This window comes from Lactuca virosa, chromosome 3, assembly GCF_052849685.1.
Source record: "Lactuca virosa cultivar CGN04683 chromosome 3, Lactuca_virosa_CGN04683_v6, whole genome shotgun sequence".
Taxonomy (NCBI): domain Eukaryota; kingdom Viridiplantae; phylum Streptophyta; class Magnoliopsida; order Asterales; family Asteraceae; genus Lactuca; species Lactuca virosa.
In genome coordinates this window covers 210,563,312-210,575,997 of record NC_136428.1, presented here as the reverse complement: position 1 = coordinate 210,575,997, position 12,686 = coordinate 210,563,312, and the positions used below count along the sequence as shown (strand labels likewise).

Sequence of the window (12,686 nt, the reverse complement as noted above, 5' to 3'; positions counted from 1 at the left end):
AGTCAACACTCCCACCAAGGGTAAGGACCCAGTCCCTAGTCCTCCGTAGGTACTTGAGAATATTCTTCACCGCAGTCCAGTGAGCCTTGCCCGGATTCCCTTGATATCTGCTGACCATGCTCAAATCAAAGGCCACATCAGGGTGAGTACAAGTCATATCATACATGATCGAGCCTACAGTGGAAGCATACTACACTCGACTCATCTCAGCTATCTCATCATCTGTACTCGGGCTCTGAGTCTTACTCAGTTTGGCGTTGCTCTGGATTGATAAGTCACCTTTCTTGGAATCCTGCATGCTGAACCTTTTCAGCACCTTATCCAAGTAGGTACTTTGACTAAGTCCAATTAGTCTCTTCCTCCTGTCTCTTAATATCCTTATCCCCAGGATATAAGCAGCTTCTCCAAGGTCCTTCATAGCGAAACACTTCCCATGCCAGGACTTAACTTCCTGCAGGGTTGGTATGTCATTTCCTATGAGTAGTATGTCATCCACATACAATACCAAAAAGCTAACTATACTCCCACTAGCCTTAACATATACACATGACTCATCTTCACTCCTCGAAAAACAAAACTCTTTGACTTTCTCATCGAAACAAAGATTCCATCTGCGAGATGCTTGCTTTAATCCATAGATAGAATTCTCAAGCTTACACACTCTATTAGGGTGCTTTGCATCGACAAAACCCTCTGGCTGAATCATGTAAACATCCTCAGCCAACTTTCCATTAAGGAAAGCAGTTTTGACATCCATTTGCCATATTTCATAATCATGAAATGCAGTTATGGCTAGCAAAACCCTAATAGAATTAATCTTCGCTACGGGTGAGAAGGTCTCATCATAGTCAACTCTTGGAGTTTGAGTAAAGCCCTTCGCAACCAGTCGCGCTTTATAAGTGTGTACATTCCCATCCATGTCTCTAAGGCATACCCCCAGAATGAGATTGGTAACGAAGCTCGACTCATCATGGAATGAACCATGTCTAATAAGGTTCGATTGCGCCTCTCAGCCACACCATTAAGCTGTGGTGTTCTGGGAGGTGTCAATTGTGAAACAATTCCACATTCCTTAAGATAGTAAAGGAACTCTGTACTAAGATACTTTCATCCTCGATCAGATCGAAGCATCTTAATGTTCCTGCCCAACTGATTCTCCATTTCTTGTTTAAACTCTTTGAACTTTTCAAAGGTTTCTGATTTAAGCTTGATTAAGTAGACATAACCATATCTACTGTAATCATCAGTAAAAGTCACATAGAAGCGGTTAACATCCCTCGTGGCGTTTCTGAAGGGTCCACACACATCTGTATGTATGAGGTCCAACAAACCTTCACCCCTAGCACAAGTACCAGTGAAGGGTGACTTTGTCATTTTTCCAAACAAACAAGACTCGTAACTATCATCTGACCTTAAGTCAAATGACTCCAAGACTCCAGCCTTCTGGAGTTGGCCTATGCGCTTCTTGTTAACATGTCCAAGACGACAATGCCACAAGGATGCTTTATCCAAACTAGTGGAAGAATCGATATGTAACACATTATTTCCTAGGTTATCTACAACCGACACAGTTTCATATACACCATCACAAGGTAATGCTTATTATAAAAAGCATTAATACCACCACATTCATTATCAAATGAAAAAGTAAACCCTTGTTTGTACAAACCGTGAAAAGAAATAATATTTCTCGCCATTTCAGACGAGTAACAACACTTTTTCAAATCTAACACTAACCCACTACTTAGCAACAAAGAATAAACTCAAATCTTGGTGACAGGTGAAGCTTTCCTATTCCCCATGATCAAGTTTATCTTTCCGTGCTCCACATCCTCACTTCTTCTTAGGCCCTGCAAATCAGAACATATATGAATACCACAACCTGTATCAAGAACCGAAGAAGTAGTATGTGGTGAGTTATTAGACAATATAGTGTAAATACCTGCATGGGTAGGCTTGACCTTCCCATCCTTAACATCTTGCAGGTACTTGGGGCAGTTTTGTTTCCAGTGCCCCTTTTCCTGACAATACAAGCATTGAGCTTCCTTTGGGTTGGCAGAAGGAGTGAAAGAACCACCTTTGGTTCCACTTTAAGAGGATCCATCAAGGGACTTTCCCTTGGTACCCTTCGAAGGGGTCTTCCTCTTCTTCCCTCTACTTTTCCCGATTGCCATAACAGGGGCAGTGTTAGGAATAGGAGCAGTAACAACCGATTTACCTTTAAGACCACTTTTGATGGTCTTCAAAAGTCCTTGAAGTTTGTTGAGTGTGACCTCCTCCTTGTTCATGTAATAGGTCATTCGTAATTGATCATAACAAGTAGGTAAGGAGTGTAGTATGATATCAATAGCCAACTCCTCGGGAAAGTTCACATTCAACTTCAGCAAACGGTCCACAAACATTTGCATCTTCTGCATGTGGCCCGTGATGGATTCACCATCCTTCATTCGGGTTGTTATCATGGAAGAGATGATTTCATACCTCTCTTGACGAGCACTCTAATGGTAGCGGTCCATCAGGTCAATGTGCATCTCAAAAGGGTAAAAATCCTCATAGTACTTCTGGAGTTCAACTTTCATTATGGCCAACATGATACATGCCACCTTGGTGGCATCTCTCTCATGTGCCCTAAAGCCAGCGATTTCCTGTAGAGTAGCAGTAGAATAATCAATTTCCTTCAGCTCCTTGTCGAGGACATATTCCTTGTCCTCGTAGCGAGTGACCATACTGATGTTCCTGATCCAATCATTAAAGTTTGAACCATCAAAGATGACTCTCCCACAAAGGTTCATGAGAGAGAAGGAGCCGGTAGGGTTTGATCCAGAAGCAGTATTGTTGGAAGACATCTGAAAAGAAGAAAGACAAGTTTGATTAGATATAAAATCCTCAATAAGACACCCAAATGTAATATTAAGGCTAGGACCCAACACAATACTTTAGAACTTGGAAGAGGGATGCCGTAATCCAAGCTATAAAATGGTTAAAGGTAGGCGAATGACGATTCACCAATTTCCACCATGAAAAACGAAATAGATATTAGGTTTTAATTGGATTGAAAATCCTAGATATTTTGAGATTCATTGAACTTTTCAATGGCATGTTTAAATCTCGATTGTGCCCTTCAATTTTGTGACTGGGATGCCGAGGATCACAAACAAGGTGTGAATAACCATGCAAATTAACTTGGTACCATTAATATTATCACCTAATCAATGTGTTGGTTACCTACACGTGCTCCACCGATCTATGATAAGTATTAAGTCACCCTTTTCCACTCTTACTAGTCCATGTTAGTGTGCCGGTTACCCACACACGCTCCACCAACGACTTGGTAAGGTACAAAGTGTAATTTCATGGGTTAGCAGCAATTTCACATTTTCCTAAAGTAACAAAGATTGGGAATTTATAAAAGGTTTAGTTACTTTATATTTATCATTATACTTTTAATGATAATTATAGTCCTTGTCCTACCCGTTCGGCTAACCACCCTCCACCAGTCAAGGAAGCAGTGGGTGAGAGTGGACACCCATTAAGCTGCCATTTTATAGGCAACAACCTTATACCCCCTTATAGATCGGCTTCGTGAATGAGGCCTACTAACGGTAAAACTGACTGGCTCTTATATATATATATATATATATATATATATATATATATATATATATATATATATATATATGTATATATATATATATATATATATATATATATATTATTAACTTGTAATATTATAAAGTATAAGGGTTGAATTTTAACTTCTAAAACTCTAGGGTTTGGAATTAAAGTTTTCTAAAGTGACTTTACAAATTCCAAAACTTGAGGGAAAGTTTTGAAACTATTCAAAACCTTTCATATTCAATAACTTATGAGTTTTTAATAACTTTAAAGAAAAGACTTTTGGAATTCCATAACTTGAGGACAAGTTATGGAGTCCATTAATTTGCATTAAGATCAAGAATTACACTAACAAACAATTTGCAAATAATTCCTATGATCTTCTAAAACTCATAAGCCTGAACATTCAAATCAACAATTTCAAGAATCATATAAAACATATATAAAACTTGAAAATTTGATAATAACCATTGTAAATGGATTAGCATAATCATTACCACATAAAAAACAGGTTTTATAAGTCCAAAATAGTTTAGGGTAATGATTCTAGTCCATTTCCAGCAGCAAAACTCAAAAATCTGCACACAGAGCCTCCTACTCGCCGGGTGCATGAATCCTACTCGACGAGTAGGATGAATATTCACTTGGACTCATCGAGTCCCCCCATGGACTCGGCGAGTTCACTGAACAGTGAGCAAAATTTTCGACTTTTTAAATCATTTTGCATCAAGTATACAGAAAACAAGCCTAGTCTCTAATACCACTGATGGGTTTTGAGCATTCTAACACTCCTATGGTGTACATGCAACCCTAGAAACCTTGGATCTATGTTTTCTCTAATATACATGCAAATAAGAATTTTCCAAGGTTCTCATCCTAGCTAGCATGGCATGGGGTACTTGTAATATAAAAAACTAGTAGAATGACATACCTTTGTAGTTGCTTGGATTCCTTAAGACCTTGTGAGCCTAGCACCCCAAATGTGATGCCTCAAATGCTTCACACAACACCACAACTCTTGGAATAACTAGAGAGAAGAACACTTGAGCACAAAATCGTATAGCCCTCACTCTTTTAGTTTTAGTGGTCGATTTTGCTTACTATGAGGTTCCTTTTATAGTGTGTCACATGTAGGGTTACACCATGTAAACCCTAATGTGCATGGCTTTTCATTTCCCCCATGATCCATGGGTTTTAACCTCCATGGAGCACCCAATGGGTCCTAGCCCAATCTAGTGAATCATGAACCATAAGCCCACTATATAAGAATGAAAGATTTACATAATCAATCCTCATATATTTAATTAGTCTCTTTTGATCACAAAACTAATTCAAAATTAATTCTTGATCAATACTAATTAAATAATATGATTTCATATTAATATATTAGAATATATTAACAAATCATAAGTGTCCTTATTCTCATTTTGTCTATCCAAATGTTGAGATGCCATGCAACCCAAATGGACCATGCCAAACCGGGTCAAGTACATACCAAATATAGTTATGGACTTAGACACATTATCCAACAGTTATCATGTCGACTTCTTACAATCCCAAGTCCTTTGGTCTCAACAAGATTCCTCCTTTCGATGAGCACAACTTCGCCATGTGGAAAACTAAGGCCATGGTTGTTCTTGAAACCATAGACTATGAGATACTTAAACTTATTAAAAAAGGTCCTCACATTCCTATGTATTAACCTATGGTCAACAATGCTCCTGTTGATCCTTTGATGCAAAAACTAAAGACTAGTTATGACAACGATGACAAGAAACTGATTAGTCTTAATGTTAAAGCTAGAGCAGCAATAGGAAACTCTCTTCCCTATCATGTGTATCATCTTGTATAGAATTGTGAGTCAGCTCAAGATATGATGGAAAAACTAACAGTGGCTTATGAAGGCACTTTGGAAGTTCAAGCCACTACCATCAGAAACTTTAATCGGAGATACGAGCATTTCTTCGCTCAACAAGGTGAATCACTAACCCAAAATTTTAACATATTTAACTGTTTGGTTAATGATATGCACAGAATGGGAATTATCAAGCATTCTTCTCAGTTGGTTATGAATTTTTTGGACTCTTTTGGGAAAAGTTGGGAACATCACGCTGATGTCCTTAAAAACAGTGATAAGGTCAATGTCATGGATCTAAACTCCTTGTTTGGAAATCTACAAAATTACGAAGAGACCACATCTATTCGTAAAGATATCATGAAGGGATCAAGCAACGAAAAGTATATAGCCTTGGTTTCTCGAAAGGAAGAAATAATGCACATCATCAACTCAGATGATTCAGATCAGGGTGAAGAGAGTGGTGAAGAAATCATTTATGAACTTGTTCCAGCGCTGCACTTATTGTCAAACGTTAAGAAGAGAGCATATCAAATGGGGTTCGAAGAGCTCAGTTTAAGGGAGGCAGTTCAACAAGGAGATCCACTTTAAAGAAGAAAACCTCAGGTAATTGTTTAAACTGTGGAAACACTGAGCATTTTTCTGGGGACTGCAAAGAGAAGAAACAAGCTCAATGTTCGGAAAACTATGAAGTGTTGTACAAGAAGCTGTTGGCTCACATGAATAAGGAGAACATCTGTCTACCAAAAGCGTTCATTGCAAAACAAGAGGATCAGGAAGAATGGTTGGAAGAAGAGGAGACATCCACTACAAGAAAAAGACCCTTTTACCACGCACAAACCACGACACTCATTGGTTTATGTTACGCAAAACAGAGTGATATTAAAAAAGTGTCATCTCTTCAAAAATTTTAAGGATTTAGGTCACACATTATTGCGTGCCCTTAAATTAGTGTCATAAGAAAAAAATTAAAACACGGAGGGCGCTGTATCTTAAATGTGCGTCCTCTATAAGTCTCGCTTTATAATTTTGATGAAACACACGTTTAGTAGATACAGGGGAAAATGAACTCCCCAAAATTTTGAAAACCCGCCTTATTCTTTACTACCTTCATTCTATCTTTCATATTCTCAATCACGAGCAGTAAATGTCAATCGAAGAAGGACGAGCGTTCCACTCTTGATTTCCCTAGCTCTTTCTCATTTTCTGATTCAAACTTGAAAGAATCGACAGAAATCTAAGGTTCCCATCCGAATCACACTAATTTTCTTACTCTTAGAGAGTCGTTGATTTAGGGCATTACTACATGAGTTGTCTCTACAACGTCTGACGAGTTCGGATTCAACCCACCTCGCACGGATTAAGGTATGTTTTCTTTCTTCTCTCATCCCAATTTTTTATGTTCTTCTATCAATCTCGATTTTATCTTATACAACAACAAGCAAGCACAATAACGATACAGTACCTTTCTCTCGTCACTTCCCTTCTGTGGGTTCTCCTTGTTGGTGGTGTCGTTTCTCACGATGTTGTCATCCTGCTTGCTTCTGCATGCCTCCGTCATGTAGTATGATAATTGCCTGGTTGCTTCAGGTCATCCTGACGTCACGCCAATTCTGGAGACTTCAAAATTAAAGGAGTGCATTTCATCTGCGTAGCATGCATATTTCAAAGGTAATTCTTCTTTTTTCAACCATAGTTACCTGTTTCATGTCCCACTGGTCCTTCTTTTTGGACGATTTTTTGTGCCCTTTTATCCTCTCTCATATATTTTCATGGAATTATTAATATTTTATGATATAAGTACCTGATTTTTTTATGCACACCAGGTGTTTGACTAAATGTTTGAACCAAAATATATATTATCATAATCAGTAAGTTAGTTCAATCTTGGAATCCATTGCACACCTAATCTTCTCTACATGTTACTGGTAAAGTAGAGAGTAAACTAAAGCTTACCATTGTTCCAATTCATTATTATTGTTCAGGTACTATGTTTTGTCTCTCTCAATGTATTCAACTGTACATATGCTAACTGATGGTACTTGATTTGAACATTTTGGGATTGGTAACTGTTATGCCAACAGTTTGATGTTCAGGTACTATGTTTTGTCTTGCACTAACAAATGATCAATATTTTTGTTTAATGACAATATTGTTTGTTTTCTGCTCATTGTAGGTATATGTAAAAGGTTACAGTTTTACTCTCTAATGATTTCAACTTGGCTACAGAAAAAGCTCAACAAGCAGGTACATTTGACTTTCTGGTATAAATTTTGTTTTACCAAAGCAATCTTATGTCACTTTTAGTTGGGTGTTTTTTTTTAATTATTGAGATTTTTCCACACTGATTTGGAAGGCATGTATGTGTTTTAGTCTTGACTGAAGAGTTTATTGCTACAGTTAAGCAACATGTTTTTATTGCCAGGTTGGTTTACTTCTATAATGGGTTGTTTATGTTCCAGATGTTGATTTATTTCTTGATTTTATTAATAACCAAAATTTAATATCCCAAACTTCGTCTTTGGTTTCAGTCAAAGAACCATTCATGAATTTTGTGTTTAATAGATAGCTTATGGGAAATCAGTTTTCAAAAAAAATTAAGTAATCTCTTTATATAATTAAATTGCTACAAAAGTTCAATAACAAGACAATCTTACAATAGAAGAGTTTTATCCTTTTCTAATAAATTTGTTTTATTTTCATTCTATTTATGAGCTGTGAACTATTTGAAAATCCCCTTCTTGCAATCCCCTTTTGGCAACCTCTAATAAATTAAGCAACTTGCTTTGAATCTTGTTCTTGAAAGCATAAATGTGGTTCGATTATTTTCAAATTGTTCAGAGGTTGCCAAAAGGGGATTGTCGAAGATAAGTGAACAAGATTCAAAGCAACCTACCACAGTGACAACCTCACAGGTAAATAAAAATTTCTATATTCCTATTAGATTCAATTTACTATTATTATACATAAATATGAGTAGTAATCATCCAATTATGTTTTGATAATGATAAAAAAAATCAATTTAGTGTTTAGGAGTTGGAATTTAATTTATGTAATAGGGATTAAATCTCATTTACTTACAATTTCTAAACTGATTTGATTCCCTTTACTATCTCAATATGAGAATCCAGCAATATGGTCACAACTGTGATCTATTACTGCAAAGTTGCTAACTATTTAAGCTAATCACATTTTTTTTGAACTTTAAACTGTTATTTTTCAGGGTCTGGTGCCAGGTGGAGACAGTAAGGTAAATTTCTAGATAGATTGGAGACAGTAATATCAAATTTGAGACATTAATATCAAATTCACTCACATTTATATAACTTTGAAAGGTAATTTGGTCATGAACTTAAGCTTCATTTCAATATCAAATTTGTTGGCTTGTTACATAATTAAACAATATATATAACTTAGTTGATCTCATGTTATATTTCAGACCTCCTACTTCCATGGTATTGGTCGTGTCAACCTCTGGGCTCCCCTCAATATACTGCTCCCATGACAGGTCATATGCGGTCAGATGTTTCTCCATTCCGGTCAGAAAATTATTGTCCCATTCTACATCTACATCAGGTGAAAAACCACCAATTTCTAACTGAAGCTTCTCATCCACCATGTTCTATGTTTCAGGATACAGTTCGGGCACCATTTCTTGAAACTGTGAGAGTTTGGGCAGTTCGGGTAGTTCGGGCAGCTGTTAACTCTAATTTGTTGCAATGACATTGGAATTTGCTTCTAGAGGTGCATATAATACACCGGTGACTGATGGAAGATAGGGTTAACCGGAGGCTGTTGGTGGGTTGATATAGTGCTGTTCGCAGACAATTTGGGTCACGTGATGGTGGGCCCGAGACGGTTATTTAAAATCTTTCATTTTATAATAGATTATATAAAATGATTCTTCTGTCACAACAAAGGGGTCTAAAATCTAAATGATTGAAGATGTTGGGTTCGTTTTTTTTGTTTAGGTGATTGATTATAAAACATAGCAAAGTGGACTCTTCCCTTTGTTGGCTTCTGCTTATGCCTTTAGATTTGTGGGGGAGTGGTTGAAATGGTTGTACATGGATGTGAAGTAAAGATTAGTAGCTAATGACTTCTCAACTTTGCCTGAGGCCCATGCATGTACTGCATGGTTGAAGTCCTTGACAACTACTACTATAGTTGTGAGTGTTTGATATGTTTATTATAGTATGAGTATCCTGTTTTTATTTCTCCCTATGCAACATTGTAGTAAATATTTAGGTTTAATTTGATTTGTATATGTAATATGTTGGTTTCAGGATGGAATTGAAGAATGTAGAAAACTATGTGGTGGGCATGAAGAATGTAATTGGATTCCCTCTACTCTCCCCTAGTAATTGTGAAATCCCAACAAGCATTTGTTAAAGGATTTTGATGGAATGGAATGACTCTCAATTCATATTCTGTTAGAGTGTGATTTTTCTTGCATCATTTGCTGCAACACTTAAGTACCGTGATTTTCACCCTCTTTAGCACACATTTTTTTTTTGATTTTCTTTATTAAAATGCAGCAGAAAATGAGGAAGAAGAGAAGGGTAGAATGGTAATTCATGCCATAGAAAGGGCAATGGTGTTAGGTTGAGAATTTTGGATGGAATAACCATAAATTTGAAATTTCCATTCGGAAAGCTTTATATGAAATGGTTTTTGTTAACTTGTGCAGGATACTATCTTAAAAAAGTGTGGTTTAATCCTGGAGTTGGTGATATTTTAATGGGGTTTTCACTGTGGAAAGGTATGAATGTATACTACATTTTTTCTTTGTTTTCCTATCCCAATTCTGAGTTTAAGTGAGTTGTTTATCCCATTTTGTTTGATGCTGTCATGAAATATTTCAGCACATTGCTGCAATCTGTCCTTATCTTATAAATATCATACAAGGTCATCAGATTGTCCAAAAATCATGAAGTCTAGTTTTCTGGAAAGGTTAGTGTATCTAGTTTCACTGAACTTTGGACCACTTTTCCTAATTCCAATTCCTTTAAGGGTATAAGTACCAATCTTTGCAGACTGGTCCATGCAGCCCACTGTTTGCATCAATCAACTTCGAAAATTCATAATAAATTCATAAAGACTACAAATGCCATGAGGTAAAATCCTATAATCAGGTATGGAAGTCTATTTTCATCCTTACCAAGGGCTTAACTTAATTCCAAGAATAAAAGTGCAGTTTAATACAAGAGTATAGACTAGCCCAAAAATTCACAAATTTCATATGCTAACTTGTCATGTGCACAAGTAATTCTACAAAACATAATTTATGTAACAGTGAAAATGATCCAACATTCCATTTGACGTGTTTGCAGATCTTGAAGCAAGTAAATATCAAGTGAGTTTTGAAAGCTATGTTATATATCATGGTTGTAAAAATCGCTCGGCGGTGGACTGGGGTCAAGCGATTAATCGGTTTGGCCGGGATTAATCGGGGATCCTAAATTACTAATAAAACTATTTTAAAATTTAATATATCCTAAGAAAATTAGTATTTGAAAATTTAAAAATTTTAAATTTTTAAATTTTTAAATATTTGGTATAATATTTAAAAGTTTGAATATTTAAAAATTTAAAATTTTGAAATTTTGTTAATTTTGGTGTAATATTTGAAAATTTGAAAATTTGAAAATTTTCCCGCCTAGGAGCGCCAAGGACCGCCGAAGACCGCCTAGACCGAGTATGACCAATTTCCGTCAAACACCCCTAATCGTAATCAGTTGCATCCCGCCAAGCGCCTAGGTCGATATTTACAACACTGTTATATATATACACATTCCTTTATCTGTTTTGTTTCATGTATGACACTTACACTTGAAGCTTTTACCTTTTGATAGAGGTATGTATGGCTTAATCCCCCTAAGCTTTTTGACTTAATGTACAAAGGACAACTTAATAGAGAAATTCAGCTCATTATGTGATAATTTCTTAATCTTTCTCATTCATTGTAGGGAATTCGTGCAAGATTAGTTTCCAAAGATTATGCGCCCAAGGTACCCTTTTGTGTTCTTTAAGTATTAAGACTCCTTGTGAAATATGATTTTAAAATTTTCGTTAGTTGATTTTCTTTTTTCTTGGATTTGACAGTGGGATATTCCAAATTTGGATATTCCTAATTCTGAGCCTAAACTAAACTTGCCCACAGCCTTAAGAGAACCTTTCATTTGATCTTTCTAGGTTTATCATAGGAATGTCCGAATGACAGTTATGCCCTTCCTACCATAAAAGCCATTAATCAATTGATTTTTATATCATGCAATTTATCTTCTAACTGTGATTTACCTTTAATAGGTCCATCTTCTGAGCTTCTTGCTTTTGGTAATTCACATGTTTCATTAGTTTCACTTTTTGCAATTTTTGTCTTACCTAAAAATTTCAATTTTGGGATTTGTAAATTTAGTTTTTTGAGGTGATATATTCAAGTTCACAAAATATGATAAATGATGATGGGTTTTAACGAACACTTTATATGATTGACATTGGCCAAAATGACATTGCTGATGTGTTTGCCAAGAAGTATTCATATGCCCAAACAGTTAAACTTTTGACTCTCATTTTATATTTATTTTTTTGTCCAGAGTATACATGATAATGGTGGCAGTAAATTTTGGGTTCCCAACACTGATTGGTTTCTTGTTATGTTCAAATCTTAACAGCTATCATGGCAACCTTCAACACTAGTTTTGGATCGACACCTTCTAGCAGAAGATATCGTGTACGTGTTCTTGTGCCGCTATTGTGGATTCGGGAACATCCTTGCTTACTGGTCCAACTGTATGTATCTCACGTGAAGCTTCTGTTAGAACTATTAATCTCAGGGATTTCAAGTTTTTCATATTTCTTGTATCTAATTAGTTTGTAAATTTATGTTACAACTTCTATTAATTTGTTTTATCTTTCCATGGAACGATTATTGTATGACATTAAATTTTATGCAATGGATTGTATTTTTTGTATATGATATTTTATTTTCTATTATGAGACATAAAATGCAAATTTAATTTGAAAATTAGTAAATTTATAAATAATAATTTTTTTAAACATTTAAAATTACAATACGCAAAAATATGTGTCATCTTCATTTATGACATGACCTTTCTTGACAGGGGATTTAATGATACGCAATGTGAGTCGTAAATGCGCGTCGTAAGGTTACGACACGCAAAAGCGTGTCGTTTTCGTTTATAATAGGGCCTTC

General features: G+C 35.9%; 1 long non-coding RNA gene across 2 annotated transcripts; it reads left to right on the top strand.

The window, feature by feature from the left end:
• The first annotated feature begins 6,535 nt into the window (after nucleotides 1-6,535).
• Nucleotides 6,536-12,444, top strand: LOC145166951 (uncharacterized). 2 transcript variants are annotated; one of them, XR_013740810.1, is made up of 17 exons: nucleotides 6,536-6,835; nucleotides 7,061-7,141; nucleotides 7,297-7,341; nucleotides 7,456-7,566; nucleotides 7,647-7,717; nucleotides 8,312-8,385; nucleotides 8,694-8,805; nucleotides 8,910-9,009; nucleotides 9,104-9,639; nucleotides 9,757-10,074; nucleotides 10,161-10,232; nucleotides 10,336-10,423; nucleotides 10,507-10,587; nucleotides 10,804-11,327; nucleotides 11,440-11,481; nucleotides 11,780-11,806; nucleotides 12,145-12,444. It is a non-coding gene; the product is annotated as an uncharacterized LOC145166951 (long non-coding RNA). The 2 variants fall into 2 exon arrangements; XR_013740809.1 differs by lacking the exons at nucleotides 6,536-6,835; nucleotides 7,061-7,141; nucleotides 7,297-7,341; ... (1 more) ...; nucleotides 7,647-7,717; nucleotides 11,780-11,806 and having other exon boundaries at nucleotides 7,953-8,385; nucleotides 10,804-11,481.
• The last annotated feature ends 242 nt before the right edge of the window (nucleotides 12,445-12,686 follow it).